This window comes from Chrysemys picta, chromosome 14, assembly GCF_011386835.1.
Source record: "Chrysemys picta bellii isolate R12L10 chromosome 14, ASM1138683v2, whole genome shotgun sequence".
Taxonomy (NCBI): domain Eukaryota; kingdom Metazoa; phylum Chordata; order Testudines; family Emydidae; genus Chrysemys; species Chrysemys picta.
Genome location: NC_088804.1, coordinates 18,745,472 through 18,764,034, shown reverse-complemented (window position 1 = coordinate 18,764,034; position 18,563 = coordinate 18,745,472). Strand labels below are relative to the sequence as shown.

General features: G+C 40.9%; 1 protein-coding gene across 2 annotated transcripts in view; it reads right to left on the bottom strand.

The window, feature by feature from the left end:
* Positions 1 to 18,563, bottom strand: part of LOC101952652 (plasmanylethanolamine desaturase 1-like) — a 77,356-nt gene that overhangs the window by 58,162 nt on the left and 631 nt on the right. The gene's annotated exons all lie outside the window — the stretch shown is intronic.

Sequence of the window (18,563 nt, the reverse complement as noted above, 5' to 3'; positions counted from 1 at the left end):
ACTGCCCCGCTGTCATTTATTTCAAAAGCATATATGCCCATTGATCAACTGAACAAATGCTTTCTGTCTGCACATATATGAGAGGAACTTCTGTCTGGCTCAGAAGCCTCTTCTAATGTTGGCTTTTCCTCCATTATAGGACCTAATTCAAAGCCCAAAGCCCACTGAAGTCAGTGGAAAGACTCCAATTGGCTTCCATGTGCTTTGGATCAGGTCCTTAGAGAAAAAAACTTTGAAAACTATAAATTCTCCTCTTGGAGCCCACTTATAAAACCTGCACAAAAAAAGTAGCATTATGTTTTAAAGGGACCAAGAAAGAAGAAGAATTGGGCCTCTTGCCTCACACCCATCATCTGTCACTTTCACTTCTCTACAACATTCCACAAGTCTAGAATGTTTCCCTTAAAGCACCCCCAATATGAGAGCAATAAAATTAGCTTGCAGGGACACAGTAAAAGCACAACAAAGAATCTCAAATGGGCTGTGTAGATTTGTGCAGAACATCTTCTTTCCTTTGGTGCACAGCCCCAACATTCACGTTTTTCCACTTTTTTCCTTCATCTAATACATGGATATTTCTACTTTCTACACCCCTATTCTTGTTGCAGCCACCACTACTGCTCCCTCATCCTATTTCTGCTTCCCCCAACCATCTGACTGGTTTGCTGAACATGCCCCACGGTCTTCTGTAACAGCCACCGACTTCCCTACCACTCCAGCACACTTACCTGAGTGTTGGAGGCAATACCTACCCTTCCAGTGAGAGAATACGCCTGTCTTTTTTATTCAGATTTGCAACTAAGGATCCCTCTTGAACCTGCAGATGCTACTGTATGTACAGTGAGCAACTGTGGCTGAGTATGCTTTTTGAATCTGCTGTTGGCAAGGAGACCTATCCTTTCAGATGTGGACCTAGTCATCAGTACTCATGCCTTTGTCACCTCCAAAACAAGTCACTGAAATGCATTTTATATGGGGGTACACTTGGAAGCTTCCTCTAGTGCAGAATGCAGTTGCCAGCTTACTTTGGAGGTATTTACACCCATGCTCCAGAAGATGCATTGGCTGCTGCTTTCTTTCCAGGTGCAATTCAAACCGTTATCTTTGATCTATAAAACCCTTTTAATTTGGACTCTTCAGTATCTGTGACACCCCCTCTTTCTAGGTGGTATCTCAACACTTGAGAACACCAGGATAATTGTTCATCTGGGAGCTGTGGGCAAGCCATTCTCAGCAGAGAGCCCTTCACTCTGGAATTTGCTTCCTGGCTTAGTCTGCCGGACCTTGAATCTATTGACCTTCAGGACACATTAACAGTTTTTTCTTGAGGATGTTTGGGAGTGAGGGCTTTAACTTGATGGAGAATCTTATTTGGGGCTGAAAGATTGTAATGTCAGTATGAATCTGATTACTGCACATGTTTTTAAAAGTTTGAAAAGTGCCTAGGAAGTTAGAGATAGTTGTAGTGTATAAACCAAAAGAATGAATAAATAATGATCACCACCCAACCACTTCTGCTTTAATCACCACCAGAGCAGCAGCTGTTTGAGCAAATGTCAGATACAGCAAGTTTCTAATTGGCTGAGCCTCATCATTCACAGTGGGACCTCAATCATGTGAAGCCTAACATAGGTTACCATTAGAAAGTTTAACACTGCAGTCCATTACAGACGCTCCCCGACTTATGCAAGCGTTCCGTTCCGGAACGCCTTGCGTAAGTCGAATTTTGCATAACTCGGAGACATATACCCGACAATTATGGGGGGGGGGGGAAAAAGCTTACGGAACTTTTTCCGTAAGCACAGGTTTGCGTAAGTTGGGTTTGCGTAACCCGGGGAGTGTCTGTATATTAAAAATACATAGCTTGTCAGCAGAAGGAAGGAGCCTGTCACAAAAACTGCATGTAAAGGGGGAAGCCCCTCTATTGTTCATCGAACTGAAAGAAAATTCAAATCAATACTTCTGTATTTCTCCAGCTACTCACCCATCAGTGAATCTCAAAGTCCTTTGCAAATGTTTATTAATTAAGCCTCACAATGCCCCTGTAGTGGTAGGTAAGGCACCAGATACAGGAATCATTTACTTCATCCACAACTGAATTTCAGCCATCCCTGGGGTGGAATATAGCAGCTGTTTAATGACACACACAGCAGCACTACACAACTGTTTAGGGCAGAAAGTGAACAATACCCACCATATCCAATCAAAACTTCACTGGGGATTCAAATAGGTGGCATGTAATTATCCAAGCTGTAATTTGGCCAGGACCCATACTCTTGCAAGAAGTCCCATAGGATCTTTTAATGTTCAGACAATCTCTTTTGTGTCCCATCCAAAAGAGGACACTTCCAGAAGCACAGAGAAAAGCAACATCGGAGGAATCACCAACACCTTCCCAGAGCATCTGTTTCTTAGAGGTCTCCTCCGCAACTACTGACCGGATTTATGAGATTCTGGTATAGCAAAAATGGCAAAAATTATGCAAGAATGTCTTTGCTAAAGAATAGCTGGGAAGCTAATCTAGATTTGTTCCAGAAAAAGAATACTTTTCATTTTTTAAAGTTTGTGTTTATAAAGCTGTATGCTTTAATTCCAGACACCTGTTCTCTGCCAGTTTCACACAGGCCCAAGCCTAGAGATGTTGTGGATGGAAAAAGAAACTTTTAATAAAATTTCGCCATGCTAATTAGCAGGAAATGGAATAATATGATGCAAGGAAGAGACTGCATTGAAGCAGGTAAAGCTTTAAATTAAGAAGAAAAAAAAACAATGTATGGACCTAAAAAGTGGGGAGAAAAAAGCTAATCTTAGGAAAAAAAGAAAAAATCTAACACATTTAGAAACCTAAAACAATCATATAAGAGAAAATTGAAAGTATGAATAAAAAAATTGCAATATAAAAGCTTAGGCAAAGATGATAAAAGATCAAAAACGAAGTCATACCTCAAACAAAGACACTAAAGATAAAGAAAAGAGAGTTTGTATAAGAGCTAGTAAGTGTTCTTCAAAAGAATTGTGTTTTAACTTTAAGGAAGATTTTGCCTTCTTAGATGAGAGCCTTTTATGCGATGCTTCATTACTAAGGGTTATCAAGAGAATTACAGTAAAAACCTAATCTTTCCATTACATGAAAAATCAATCTAGCATATTTATTTTAAAAACTATTAAAAGAGCTTTCATGAAAGGACAAAAAAAAAGAAGACACTAAAAGGTATTTTGACAACTGGGAGCATAAACGAATAAACAGGACATAAATTAAATTAAACATATTATTCTTACAAACTTAAGAGACACAGTCATGTAGTTAGGGTTTTGTATATGAAAAAAATAAACAAAACACATGAACACCAGAAACCACAAGATAAAAACTTCTTTTTTTGGTTTAAATTTAAATATGTCCCTGCCATGTTTGCAGGCCCAAACACTACATCATTGTCTAAGTATCAGAGAACTGAGTATTTCCTTGTCCTGGCAGAATGAACTGAAGAAAGCAAACAGAAGTGGTGAAACATAAATTAGAAATTAGTCTTAGAGGTCCAGATCCCAGGCTCTGGCCAAGAAGCACACAGTAAAACTCAGGAGAGAATTGTACAGACGATTGTGTGCCAGCATAAGATAGAAAAGTCTGAAGACTGCTCTAATTTGCACCAGCTGCCAATTGCTCCAAGGGGCCAATACAGCAGCTGAGGAACAGCAAAGCACAGGGAAGTGCCAGACAGAAACCCTTGCACCAGCCACACCTCCTACAGTGTCTGCAGGTGAGGGATAGCGTAAGGGCTGCTATGTATCTATCTATACAGACTAGCACATTTCAATTTAAAACATGAGATAATGTGGGCATGCATCCCCAGGGGAGGCCATATGCTGTTCTCATGGCTGCCCTTCACACTGGTTCTGCACGGGAGCCCAACCAAGGAAAGCTGCGTGGAGGATATACTGACTCAACAGCATTCAGGCAACCTGGCCATATCACCTTCTGAACTGTGCCATTTACCTCCCTGATCCACCGGAGTGGGCTCGCTACTGTTGCGCACCCCTGCAGGCAGTTTTTTGCAACTAGCAGAAGTCGGTGGAATACAGTGATGAACGCGTCCCAGGATTGTAACCCTAAAATACCTCTTTAGCAATCTGTGTACTTATGCAGTCCCTGTACATGAGAGCCTCCCAAGCACAGTAAAACCCCTATTTTATGGACTAAGTTAATAAAAATTGAGTATCTCATAGTTACTGTAGGTATGGTGCACTACTTCGCTTTCTTTTTGTCCTTCAAACCATGTAGTGGATGCTCCCCTGCTGCAGACCTCCTGATGTAGGCCTCTCCAAGAAGTATTTATAAATCTATTTTATGGGTCAGAGGTAAGGCTATTGGAATGCGTAAATCTTACTGCTGGTAAGCAAATGTATGCGCTGCGAAGTATTAGAATATGCTTTGTAAATTACCTTAACTTGTCATTTTGATACTTTAATGTTTAGGTTTGTTTGAATTGTTTTTGTATAAAGGCTTAAAGTACTTACTGAAACAACTGTAACTTTCATTTAAAGTATTTTATTTGCGAATATGATAGCTGTGCATTACAGACACACACCCACACACACCCTGAAAGAGGATATATTTAAAAAAAAAAGAAACCACCAGAAGTAATAGAACTCTTGGAATTAAAAAGTTTCAGTGTTTCTCTCAAGGAGAAGGACACACCTGGCTAGTGACTGTGGATGCGATTGCACAAAAATCAGTACTATGGGAGGAGGATGGTGGGGAAGCTAATAATTGGGCCCTACTGATTCAATGTATAAGCTTTCCAACTTAAGCAAGAACTCTAGGGGAGACACCCACCACAGAGCCAGATCTGTGGACTTCTGCACCACAAAAGTCTGTGGTTCTTTTCTGCTGAACAGAGCCCAGTGAGATTAAGATAAAATGCTTCCTCTCTACATGGCTCTTTTAACAAATCAAGGATTTTGCATGTGACAATGGACTGTGTTAAAGCATTTATTTCCCGCTTTTTATTACATCTTTCAGTAAATCAGGATTTTAATATTCCCAAAAAATTGCAGACATATCCCCTTTATGTGAGAATAAGTACACTGAAAGAGACAACAACTTCTTAAAAATCCATACATAATAAGGGAATAGGTTATTCAGCTACTCATTTAAGACGCTCTCCCCTTCACAAAATAATGCCTAATCCTCCTCTTCATTTCAGGGTTCCCCACAATGAATTTAGCAAGCAGGATAATACAGAGTTCCCTACAGAGGTCCACTACTTAGCAGGGAAGGAAAGCTATTAGTGGGTAACATCACAAAGGCTGAAGTGTTTAATGCCTGTTTTGCTTCAGTCTTCGCTAAAAAGGTTAAATTGTGACCAGCTGCTTAACACAGTATTAGCTACAAGGGTGAAGGAACAAACCCAAAACAGGAAAAGAACAGGTTAAAGAATATTTAGATAAGTTAGACATATTCAAGTCAGCAGGGCCTGATGAAATTCATCCTAGGGTACTTAAGGAACAAGTTGAAGCAATCTTAGAACCATCAGCAATTATCTTTGATAATTCATGCAGGACAGGTGAGGTCCAAGAAAACTGGAGAAGGGCAAACATAGCACCTATCTTTAAAAAGGGGAATAAAGAAGTCCCAAGGAATTATAGTCAAGTCAGACAAACTTTGATAACTTGGATAATGAATTGGCATGAATACCAATTATAAAATCGATGGATGACGACAAGCTGGTAGGGGTTGCAATCACTTTGGATGACAGGATTAGAATTCCACGTGTCCTTGACAAATTGGAGAGTTGGTCTGAAATCAACAAAATAAAATTCAGTAACAAATGCAAAACACTTCACTAAGGAAGGGAAAAAAAACAAATGCACAACTACAAAATGGGGAATAACTGGAGAGCCAATGGTACTGCTGAAAAGGATTTCAGAGTTATAGTGGATCACAAATTAAGTGTGAGCCAACAATGTGAAGTTGTGAAAAAGGCAAGCATCGTTCTGGGTTATATTAACAGGCGTGTCCTATGTACGACACGGGCGATGAGGCCTCAACTGGACTACTGCATCCAGTTTTGTGCACCACACTTTAGAAAAGATGTGGACAAACTGGAGAGAATCCACAGGAGAGCAATAAAATATTATTTTTAGAAAATTTGTTATACAAGGAAAGGATAAAAATGGGCATTGGTAATCCTGAAAAAAGAAAATGGAAGGGCAACCTGACAACAGTCTTCAAATATGTTAAGAACTTTTTTAAAGAAGAGGGTAAGCAATTGTTCTCCATGTCCACTGAAGGTAGAACAAAGAGTAATTGGTGTAATCTATAGCAAGAGAGATTTTAGGTTAGAGATTAGGAAAAGTTTTCTAACTATAAGGATAGTTATGCACTGGCTTCCGAGGGAGGTTGTGGAACCCCCATTTTTGGAGGTTTTTAAGACAGGTTGGACAAACACCTTCCAGGAAAGGTCTAGGTATATTTAGTCCTGCCTCAGTGCAGGTGGATGCACTAGTTGACCTCTTGAGATGCTTTCCAGCCCTACATTTCTCTTTCAAAGGAAAACTGCAAGGTGTTTTTTTTTTCTTATACAGATGCCAAAAAGCAGAGGCACCCCAATGCATACTGCCCCCTCCTTCCATTCTCCCAAGCAATGACATATACTGACATAACTTATGCATCCTTGCAGCCATAATCAAAGACGCTAGCCCAATTGGTGGGATTCATAGGAGTTTTTAACCTTGCCTTTGTGATGGGAAACCACCTCTCTTGTCATCTGTGGGGATGGCACCACCTGAACAGAGTCTGACCACTATACCTACAACTCAAGATAGCAAGGTTAGGGAGTTCTGGTTTAATTTAGCCAACAGAACAGGAGTAGTGCTACTAGAAACAGTGAGGACTTGACTCCAGGAGATAAGATCACCTTTTAACCATACTAGCTAGATGGTGACAGGACAACACACAGTATTTGCATACTACAGTGAGGGGCAGAAATGTAACACCCTAACACATTGTATGATAAATATTCTGATTGGCTCCTGGAAAGGAATGGGGACAAATGTCCCTATAAAAGCTGTTCTATATCACTTGATAGATGGTAAGAAACAGAACAGCTGTGAAACACTTAGGAAAGTGTAACATGCTGACTCTTAATCCATTAAGGGTATGTATATTTATTGGGTTATTAGAAGCAGGAGAGAGGAAAGCATGACAGAACAAGGGTTATTGTGCCAGTTAAAAACTACACCATTTTACATTTTAAAAATGGATTTCTCCTTTAACAATAGCTTCGCAATAACAACCCGAAGAACAGTTGCACAGGAAGTTGGAACTGCAACATGCAGTTAGGTAGTAATTGCAGGGCTTACACAGTTATAAAGGTAGCTTGGTTAGAGCAGCAAAGAGTCCTCTGGCACCTTATAGACTAACAGACGTATTTGGGTGAATACTCACTTCGTCGGATGCATGTAGTGGAAATTTCCAGAGGCAGGTATAAATATGCAAGCAAGAGTGAGTCAGGCTAGAGATAACGAGGTTAGTTCAATCAGGGAGGATGAGGCCCTCTTCTAGCAGTTGAGGTGTGAACACCAAGGGAGGAGAAACTGCTTTTGTAGTTGGATAGCCATTCAGTCTTTGTTTAATCCTGAGCTGATGGTGTCAAATTTGCGGATGAACTGAAGCTCAGCAGTTTCTCTTTGAAGTCTAGTCCTGAAGTTTTTTTGCTGCAGGATGGCTACCTTTAAATCTGCTATTGTGTGTCCAGGGAGACTGAAGTGTTCTCCTACAGGTTTTTGTATATTGCCATTCCTAATATGTGATTTGTGTCCATTTATCCTTTTACGTAGGGACTGTCCAGTTTGGCCGATGTACATAGCAGAGGGGCATTGCTGGCATATGATGGCATATATTACATTGGTGGACGTGCAGGTGAATGAACCGGTGATGGTGTGACTGATCTGGTTAGGTCCTGTGATGGTGTCGCTGGTGTAGATATGTGGGCAGAGTTGGCATCGAGGTTTGTTGCATGGACTGGTTCCTGAGTTAGAGTTACTATGGTGCGGTGTGTAGTTACTGGTGAGAATATGCTTCAGGTTGGCGGGTTGTCTGTGAGCAAGGACTGGCCTGCCACCCAAGGCCTGTGAAAGTGAGGGCTCATTGTTCAGGATGGGTTGTAGATCACTGATGATGCGTTGGAGAGGTTTTAGCTGGGGACTGTATGTGATGGCCAGTGGAGTTCTATTGGTTTCTTTCTTGGGCTTGTCTTGCAGTAGGAGGCTTCTGGGTACATGTCTGGCTCTGATAATCTGTTTCCTTATTTCCTCATGCGGGTGTCGTAGTTTTGAGAATGCTTGGTGAAGATTTTGTACATGTTGGTCTCTATCTGAGGGGTTGGAGCAGATACGGTTGTATCTCAGTGCTTGGCTGTAGACAATGGATCATGTGGTGTGTCCGGGATGGAAACTGGAGGCATGACGATAGGCATAGCGGTCGGTGGGTTTTCGATATAGGGTGGTGTTAACGTGACGGTCACTTATTTGCACCATGGTGTCTAGGAAGTGGACCTCCCATGTAGATTGGTCCAGGCGGAGGTTGATGGTGGGGTGGAAGCTGTTGAAATCATGGTGGAATTTTTCCAGAGTCTCCTTCCCATGGGTCCAGATGATGAAGATATCATCAATGTAGCGTAGGTAGAGAAGGGGCGTGAGTGGACGAGAGCTGAGGAAGCGTTGTTCCAGGTCAGCCATAAAAATGTTGGCATATTGTGGGGCCATGCGGGTGCCCATAGCGGTGCCACTGGTCTGGAGGTATATATTGTCATCAAATTTGACATAGTTGTGTGTGAGGATAAAGTCACAGAGCTCAGCAATCAGTTGTGCTGTGGCATCATCAGGAATACTGTTCCTGACAGCTTGTATTCCATCTGTGTGTGGGATGTTTGTGTAGAGAGCCTCTATATCCATGGTGGCTAGGATGGTGTTTTCTGGAAGGTCACCAATGCATTGTAGTTTTCTTAGGAAATCAGTGGTGTCATGGAGATAGCTGGGAGTGCTGGTGGCGTAGGGTCTGAGTAGAGAGTCCACATATCCAGACAGTCCTTCAGTGAGAGTGCCAATGCCCGAGATGATGGGGCGTCCAGGATTTCTGGGTTTGTGGGTCTTGGGTAGTAGATAGAATAACCCCGGTCGGGGCTCTAAGGGTATGTTGATTTGTTTCTGTGTTAGTGTAGGGAGTGTCCTGGTTAGATGGTGCAGTTTCTTAGTGTATTCCTCAGTGGGATCTGAGGGAAATGGCCTAAAGAATTTGGTATTGGAGAGTTGTCTGGAAGCCTCCTTTTGGTAGTCAGACCTGTTCATGATGACAACAGCACCTCCTTTATCAGCCTCTTTGATGTCAGGGTGGTTTCTGAGGCTGTGGATGGCATTGCGTTCTGCACAACTTAGGTTATGAGGCAAGCAATGTTGTTTTTCCACAATTTCTTCCTGTGCATGTCAGCAGAAGCATTCTAGGTATAGGTCCAGACTGTCATTTCGACCCTCAGAAGGAGTCCATGTGGAGTTCTTCTTCTTGTGCTGTTAGTGGGAGGGTATCTGTGTATCAGTGCGCTGTTCAGTGTTATCTTGAAAGTATTCTTTGAGTCAGAGACGGCGAAAGTAGGCTTCCAGATCGCCGCAGAATGGTATCATGTTTGTGGGGGTGGCAGGGCAGAAAGAGAGTCCCTGAGATAGGACAGACCCTTCTGCCAGGCTGAGTGTGTAGTTGGATAGATTGACGATATTGCTGGGTGGGTTAGGGGTACCACTGTTGTGGCCCCATGTGGCAGGTAGGATTTTAGACAGCTTACAGTTATTTTTCCTTTGTAGAGAGGTGAAGTGTGTAATGTAGATCTCCTGTCTTATTTTAGTGAAGTCCGCTTGTATGGAAGTTTGGTTATTTATGAGAGTCTCCAGGTTGGAGAGCTCTTTTTTGATGTTTTCCTGTTTGCTGTATAGGATGCTGATCAGGTTTCTTAGTTTCTTTGATAGAGTGTGGAACAATCTCTCACTGTGGTCTCTGTAGTATGTAGATAGCAATGGATTTTTCACCTTCAGTCCATTTGGTATGATGTCCATCCGTTTGCATTTGGAAAGGAAGATGATATCTGTCTGTACTTGTGCAAGTTTCTTCATGAGGTTGATGGATTTCCACTCCATACGGATAAATGCAGTGCCTTGCATGGTGTCAAGTATCAGAGGGGTAGCCGTGTTAGTCTGGATCTGTAAAGCAGCAAAGAGTCCTGTGGCATCTTATAGACTAACAGACGTATTGGAGCATGAGCTTTCATGGGTGAATACCCACTTCGTTGGATGCATGTAGTGGAAATTTCCAGAGGCAGGTATAAATATGCAAGCAAGAGTGAGTTTGTCTGCAGCCTTGTCATGAGACTGCAGAGGGGGTGGTGACAGTGTTACAAAAGAACTATAAATTAAGCCTCAAAAATTCTATTATCCCATTTTACAGATGGAAAAGAGAAGTTATTTGGCACATAGGAGTTATTTTCCTGAAGTCACACAGAGAGCCTGTAGCACAGCTGGCAACAAAACTTACACCTCCAGATTCCCTATGTCCTACTGTAATTACAGTACCACATTACAAAGATCATGATATAATGTGTCAAAAGCATTATTTCACAATTACCCAAATTTTACAACCCAAGGACATTATTTTGCACAGATATTCAAAACTCCTACTTGTTGCACTGTACTTTTAGTCAATAGAAGTGTTTTATATATATATTATTTGGAAAGCATTCACAAAAACAGCACGAGTGTGCTGTATTGATTTCTTTGCTTGTCTCTTATCATGAACAATAGTCTATTGCCCAATCTCACTATCTAGGAATTTTCATCACTGTGATATCTGAGTGCTCTATTGTCCAGTTTTCTAGCAATGGCAGAGAATTATAACAAGTTGCATATGCTGTTTACTCAGAATAAAAAAAAGATGCAAAACATCTTGTTTTAACAAAAACAACATTCCTGCTTTTATGTCAAATGGTCTACACCTACCAATGTGGATACATCTTACATGCATTATAAGGTCTATTGCTGGTGACATTAGGTTTTCCCCTCAACCATTTTATAGTTGGAAATATATTTTGGAGGTGTTCTTTCATTAAATTTTCCATGAAAAAGTATTTTAAAGTAAGGGGGAAGGAGGAGTTTACAAAACTAAGACATTAGTAGAATCCATTGGTCTCTTGGGTTCCATGTATCTAGTATACTAAAATCAGGCACTGTGATAATAATACAATCTATATGGTCAACTATCATGGGGATGAAAATCATAGAATTACCTAGATTATGTACAAACAATTTTTGGGAGGGGTTTACAATGAACAGTGGGGGGGGGGGGGGAGAGGGGGGTCACATAGATAGTACTAAAGCTTGATGAGCTAATTTTGCTAAGAGATGTCAGTGCTCCAGTTAGAGAGAATTGTGTCATGTGGGAAAAATCTCCCGGGAAACCTGGCCTTAGGAAAGAGAATGTCATTAGGTTAAAATTGTTAAAACTATGCAACTGGAAGCTCAAGGCAATACAGAACACGCTGTTAGCATAAACTCTTAGTGAAGCATACTTGGAACATACCACATTAAAAGCTCAGGATCCTAAAGTTACATGGTAGTAACCCTCAGTTAACTTCAGCATACTGAAATCACAAATTGTAAAAGCAAATTGACATGGGATCTTGCCATTCCTCGGTAGTTTCAGAAATACACCTGTAACTGGTGGGAAGTAATACAAATGTGATGGATTGAAGATTGTTAAGAAAGACTACAGGAAGTAAAAAAAGAAAGCTAACACACAAAAACCCCACCAATTCACTTTAGTTGTTAGAGGACATTTTTAAAAGTCTTAGGAAAAAAATTAGAAAAGCTGTGGGAAATGTTAAAAAAAAAACCCGGCTTGACAGAATCAGTAGGGGACGCTCAGAAACTAATGAGAAAATGCAGGCAAGCAAGAGAGGTAGATCAGGTCAGAAATGCCAGATATGATGGAAGAACTGTATGATGTGACCGTGGAGGCCCTGGAGACAACAGACAAAGACAGAAAAGCAGAGAAAGAGACAGTGCTCAAGGGATGGTGCCGAGAGAGAAAGAAGCAGGTTTTCTAGCAGAGAGGGAAAAAAACTTGAGGACCCAAAGAAAGCCAATATATAAGAACCAAAACTGTTTGCCAATCCTATTTATTCTGAATTAATCATGCAGAGTGACAGATCTCGAACGAGGGGGGGGAATACTGAAGATAAGAATAGGCGAGACGGTAGATTGGTAGGTTGCTTAAGTTTTTGAAAGAGTGATTGCATAAGCCGTTTTAAAGAAAGGTGACCACCATATGCAGCAGAGATCTTCTGAAGGATGAAAGAGAGAAAGAGCGAAGCTGCAGATCATGCTGATGCCAAACAGACAATGAACATGGAGAGAGCAGCAGCTTCCAAAAAGCTAGAGAAAGCACTAAATCCAAAAGAGGGGGTGGGATAAAAAAAGGCCACCCAAGAACATGTGGAATCAAAGTGGAGGTACTAAAAGGACAGCAGATTAGAGGAAGAAGAGGCACAGCAGATCAGTGGTCAGAAGCAGAGAAATCTCATTTTATAATCTGTGCAGCCTGAAGGGCAAAAAAAAAAAAAAAAAGTAACACAGGGCTGGAAAAAAGCAATTATACCATACAACAAGGAAATCATAAAGAAGTGTTAAGAATGTCCATGAAACAGACCTGTCAAGGGTTCCAAGGAAAATGTAAAACAGGGTACAGGGTCACCTGAAATAAGTAAGAAACTGAATAAAGTTAGCACCAGGAAAGGAAAAAGTAGTACTTAGTTAAAATTTCCACCTATAACAAATAACGGAGAAGTACTAGACATTTGGATCTGACCTGTAGGCGTGTTTTCTGGACTTTAAACATTTATGATTTTCTTTGGTGAGAGGAAGCTATTGGAGTTAAATAGTGTGCCATGGAAGATCACAAAGTTACTCACAGAGTTAAACAAGGGCACTAAAACCTATGTTAGGATTAGAGGATAGAAAGTGTTGAATCTCTCTTACTCTTTTCAACATTAATGAATCATGTACTGAGGTCAATGAGAAACACAGAATAAAGTAGGAAGGAGCATCTGTTAGTTGATTTTTATTATGAAGATTATGATACTGTACCTTGTTAGGAGATATGTTAATTGAAAGAAGAACTAAAGCAAGGAAAGAATATACTAATTCCCTTAAAGCAAAAATTAACACTTGTGAAAAAGTAGGCTAAGATGCAAGTAGCTCTCGCTCTCTTAGACCAGAATGGAATTATAGAAAGTAAGTTATAGGATTCATTTTAAAATCATATGCCAAGGAACAGGACCTAAGTGAGAAGGACGTAAAGTAAAAATTTCTTTCATGAATCATGTTAAATGGGTTTTAATCCATTCTCTTATACTTCCAAACATTTGAGGCAGGAAGAGGACTGGGTATAATTGCTTTTGTTGTGAAGTGCTGGAAGTTGAGCAAGAGTAGCATCATATCTGGATTTTAGGAATATCACTGTAAGGAGGCAAAAAGCTACACCCAGATGAGAGGCAGAAGAAAGTAATCCAATAGGTGTTTATTGATTTGCTGTTGAGCAGCAAGTGATGAGAGTTTGAGCAATTAATGCCAACAGGTACTTTTAACAGAACTCGGTCCACCCAATACCAAGTTCCAGAGAATCTGTAACCTTTGCTATCACTCTGAATATCATTTAACACCATAGTTAATGGAACTATTTTTGTACAGGAGAGTTACTCAGTATGAGCATGTGTCACAGAATCAGGCCCTCACTGAAGATGTGGTGATATTTAAGCTACACTAGTGAAAAATTTGCAGTGAAGATTCAGAGGTAAATACACAGATCAGATTAAAGAGTTACTTCCACAAGGTACATAAAAACACATGGAAGAGGAAATCAGGACAAGGTGCTGGTGATAGCAATACCTCTGTGCTGTTTATGACTGACTGACTGAAACAGATATGCATATAACTGTTACAGGGAGTAGCCAGATAGGATTTTCTCTGTATGGATTTAAAAAAAAAAAAAAAGCAAGTTTTTCTGCATTGATTGAGTCATTGTGTAATGTGTATGTGATCATTTCTGAGCAACATCCACCCAGCGTCAAAATACCAGTAGATCATTTATTGAAATTATTTACCAGCTTAAGGATCATCACTTTTCCTTATGTGATGCAACAAAGCTTATTTTAAACCACCTGTGCAGAGTTTTTAATAGATGGAAAGAGACTGAAAGGTAACTTTGACGTGTAGGCTCTAGACGCTCATTTGATAATTATACTGACATCCTTTGTAAAGTGCTTTCAAATCTACTGATGAAGGTGAGATATTATAATTATTTGTGTCTGGACATGGAGGAAGGTGAGAGGGTGGAGGAGCCAGCTCCACTTTCTTTGTCACACTGATACCAGCAGAAAATTCTCCTTCATGAGGGGAATTCTCTGCCTGCTGGCTATGACCAGAATTCTTCCACTTGGTTCCACCTGAGCAGTGCAAAGTAAATATGGTGGACCAGAAATTCAAAATCAAATATCAAAGCTTTGGTATATTGGTTTTGAATATAATTGCTTGAATGAGTATCGTCTTATACATAACAGCAATAATATCCATGCTTATAATAATTCAGGTCAGTCCCTGGGGTCCACAAAGCTTGCAACCCAGGCTCCCACGGATTGAGAGAGAACACGTGTGTGCGTGCATGCAGAACATGACCTTGATTCCACAAACATGTGCACTTGCACTGACCCTTTCACATATATTGAGTCCCACTGGCTTCAACAGAGCTTAGCGTAGGTGTAAAGGTCTGTACCACTTATCCATTTGCAGACTGAGAGCCTGCATTTGTAAACTGGGTCCTAGCTCCATGGAGCCGCACCTTTATTTTGAGATCTGCCATTGAAACAACTTCCAGAAGTGTGACCACTCCACTGATCCAAACTGCATTTTTCCAAGGAGGAGGAGGAGTACTGTTTCCAAGTTATATATGTAATAGTGGTATTAAACAAAAACACAAGTTACACCAAAAATTTCAATATTCAAAGAGAGACTTCACAAAATAGATTTTTACCTTATATTTATTTAGCTGCACACACTCCTATTCTGGACATACATTCAACACAGATTTTTAGCTGCAGAAAGAACTTCTCACCATTTCTTGATTGTTAGGGCTCACTCTTACGTTTTAGTGACAAATGTGTTGAAATTACAATTGTATTGTTTTAAACTGTATACATAAATTGGTTGCCACTCTGAAGCCTAAAAATGTCACTGTTCAAGCCTAATTAAGAATGATTTTACTATTATATAATTACATCTAAAGAAATTTTTAGGAAAATGGACATAGATTTAGTTGTGCTATTCACATTAACATTAATGGAAGTCATGCGGCTCAATCCATGGCACACTGTGCCAAAAATATACCCCCTAATGTCCATCCACAAACATGACCTTTTCATTGTAAAATACAAGGTTTCAAAACCAGTTGAAAAATTAACCCTTCAGACCCCATCTCCATTAAAACTATAAACATCTTAGCAATTTGCTTTTCATGAAATAAACGTATGGGTACTCCACCAGATGGGACCTCTTTTTAATGAGTAACATACACAAACCTCTTCAGAGGTTGGCAACAATGTCAAATTCAAGGCTTTTGCTCTCTCCATATTACTGAAAGTGTCATCATTATCTCCAGTGACCAATTCTGAGCCAAACCCAAAGGTCTCTTCACTCTATTCATTCTCCTTGATCTCTTACCTACTTTAACATCATGGACTGCCCTCTTTACAAAGACACTCCCCCTTCCTTGGGCTTCCAGCACAGTGTGTGCTATCATCCTACTTCGGGACTACTCCTTCAGCACCTCCTCTAGCTAGGTCTCATCTTCTCATCTCCCCACATCTGTAGGTACCCACAGGGTTCTCACTTTGGTCTCCTCCTTCAATGCTAATTACGGAGGTGACATATCCACAGCTAACACACAGATAAAATACTTATGCCACCAAGTCCCAACTCCACCTCTTCCCATCTGTCAAGTCTTGCATCAGTGACATCTTTCTGGATGTCCCACCATTATCTTAACTCACTATGACAAAAGCCAAATTTCTTAGCCTCCATCCAAAACCCTCTTCCTTACTGCACTACTTACTTTATCACTGTTATTAAAGCCACTACTCTCCCTACCGTGCAAGCTTACAGCCCATTTCCAGATTCACGCTCTTGCCAAGTCCTGTCACTTCTTCCACTATATTTAAATATCAGACCCTTCCTCTCTGTACATTATGACAAACCCAGTCCACATTATGATCATCTCTTACCTCATGATCTGCAACCGCCTTCTGTTCTCCTACTTCACCAGTCTATCCAAAACACTGCAGCTAAGAACATCATCTGCCATTCCAACCTTTGCCCCTGCTCTCAACTAACTTCACTGGGCCTTCCGCCTATCAATCAAACATATGCTCTTTATTCTCAAATCCCAAATCCTGCTCTAGCCCTGCTCAAGCCTACTTCTCAGCACTCATTTCCACCTCCACCCCAGACAGAAGCCGGAATACCAATCAGTCCTCTCTCCCTAATGCTCCCTTTGTCTCTTCCACTTGACCTTTCTATTACCATGCTGTCCCCTCCACTTTGAGCAGCTTCCCTCTTCCCCTGAGCAAGCACCCTCACTCTCCCTCAAATTCCTCCTCAGTGCTTATTTCTTTCACTTATACTTCAAAGGCTGATCTCTTCTCCAAAGCCCTCAGTTCCTGATCCTCTGTCATTTGTGTGGTATCTGCCTAAATTAGATTAGGCGCTCTTCAGTGAAAAAGCCTTATCTTCCTATGCAATTGTAAAGTGGTACACACAACTAATGCACCATATAAATGACAGTAACTTTTCTACGTCTTCAACATAATTGGGACTGTCCAAAAAAAATAAAATAAAAAACCCGACCGGAAAATATTGGCCATATAAAACTTGAGCAAGTGTGACACTTAACTTGAAAACAATTTATCAAGTGTTTATTAAATACTAATCTGTTAGAACAAACAGTAATCTGCTAATAGAGTCCTCCTGAGGCCAAAGGGTGTGTGTGTGTGTCTCAAGCTCGTTGTTTGATCAAGGCCCGGGTATACCACCACATCAATAGGCCTCACCCATGACTCCCGGGGTGGACAACCTCTTTGATTGAGACCACAGTTCAAGCGCCATTCAACCCCATTCTCTCTGTCAAGACTGCTAACAAGGAGACCAATTAGTGCTAGGTTTTGTCATGTCCACTCTCATTCAAATAGACTGAGATCACTAAGGCTGTGTCTACACTGCCACTTTCAGCGCTAAAACTTTTGTCATTCAGGGGTGTGAAAAAACACCCCCCACCCCCACCCCCCCACCCCACCCCAAGCGACAAAAGTTTTAGCGCTGAAACGCACCAGTATAGACAGCGCTTTATCGCTGGGAGCCACGCTCCCGGCGATTAAAGCTACCACCGCTCGTTAGGGGCAGGAGTTTTTTGTTGCCAGGAGAGCTCTCTCCCAGCAATAAAGCGTGTCTACACTGCCCATGTCACAGTGCTGCCGCGTTAGACATACCCTAACTCATTTCATGTAGGCCAATGAACAACCTGAAGATGGTAGCCACCTCCAGTCACTACCCACTTGTCTCACACTTAAGGTGGCAAAAAGAAGGCCTGGTGACTTTTGGTAAGAAAAAAGGAAATGTTAGCCAAAACACCATTTGAAGAGCTACCATATATGCGATAACAAGCTACCATTCAGCTCCACTAATCTGAATGAACATCCTATAGAAGACACGTTAGCAGTACTAGCACTTAAATCATTCCTAGAAGAACCAAAGTAAATGCACCAGTGCTAGACCAAGAATGGAAAAAATGCCTAAAATTCTCAGTGTAGACGCAGTCACTCCACTGCCCATCCAGTCAAAATTTTCAAGAGTGATTAGCGATATTGGGTGCCCAACCTGACACCTGAGATGCCTTAAAGGAGTGAGATAATCAGATAGCAGGAGCTCAGCCCCCTTCAGACAATCAGTTTGGGCACCCAAAATCACTGGTTACTTTCAAAAGTCACAGTCTGTTGCTAGACGTTAAAGGTTACTGGCACAGAAAGAGATTACAGGGTGAAAAATATGTAAAATCTATTTTCCAAGATAGTTTACTTTGTGCATTTGACAGCACTTTACGCAGCTAGTCAGTTTCCTCTCTAGTTGCCTGGCCCTTTCAGATAGCACAGAAAAATGTTTTCAAAGATTGGAAAACATGATTGTAAAACCACAAAAGTTAATGGGGGACTCGGAGGCAGTATAATACCCAAAACTACTTTGAACTCTTTATTTTTACATTAATTAGATTTGGTATCCCTCTATCCCAGGCCTGAACATCCATCCCTAACACGATATTTAAAGTTTTCACCTTAACATTGTCACTTCTTCATATGTTGTTCTCTTACATTTTTACAGAGGACATGCAACAATGCAGCCCTGTCCATCTAGCTGTCATCTTG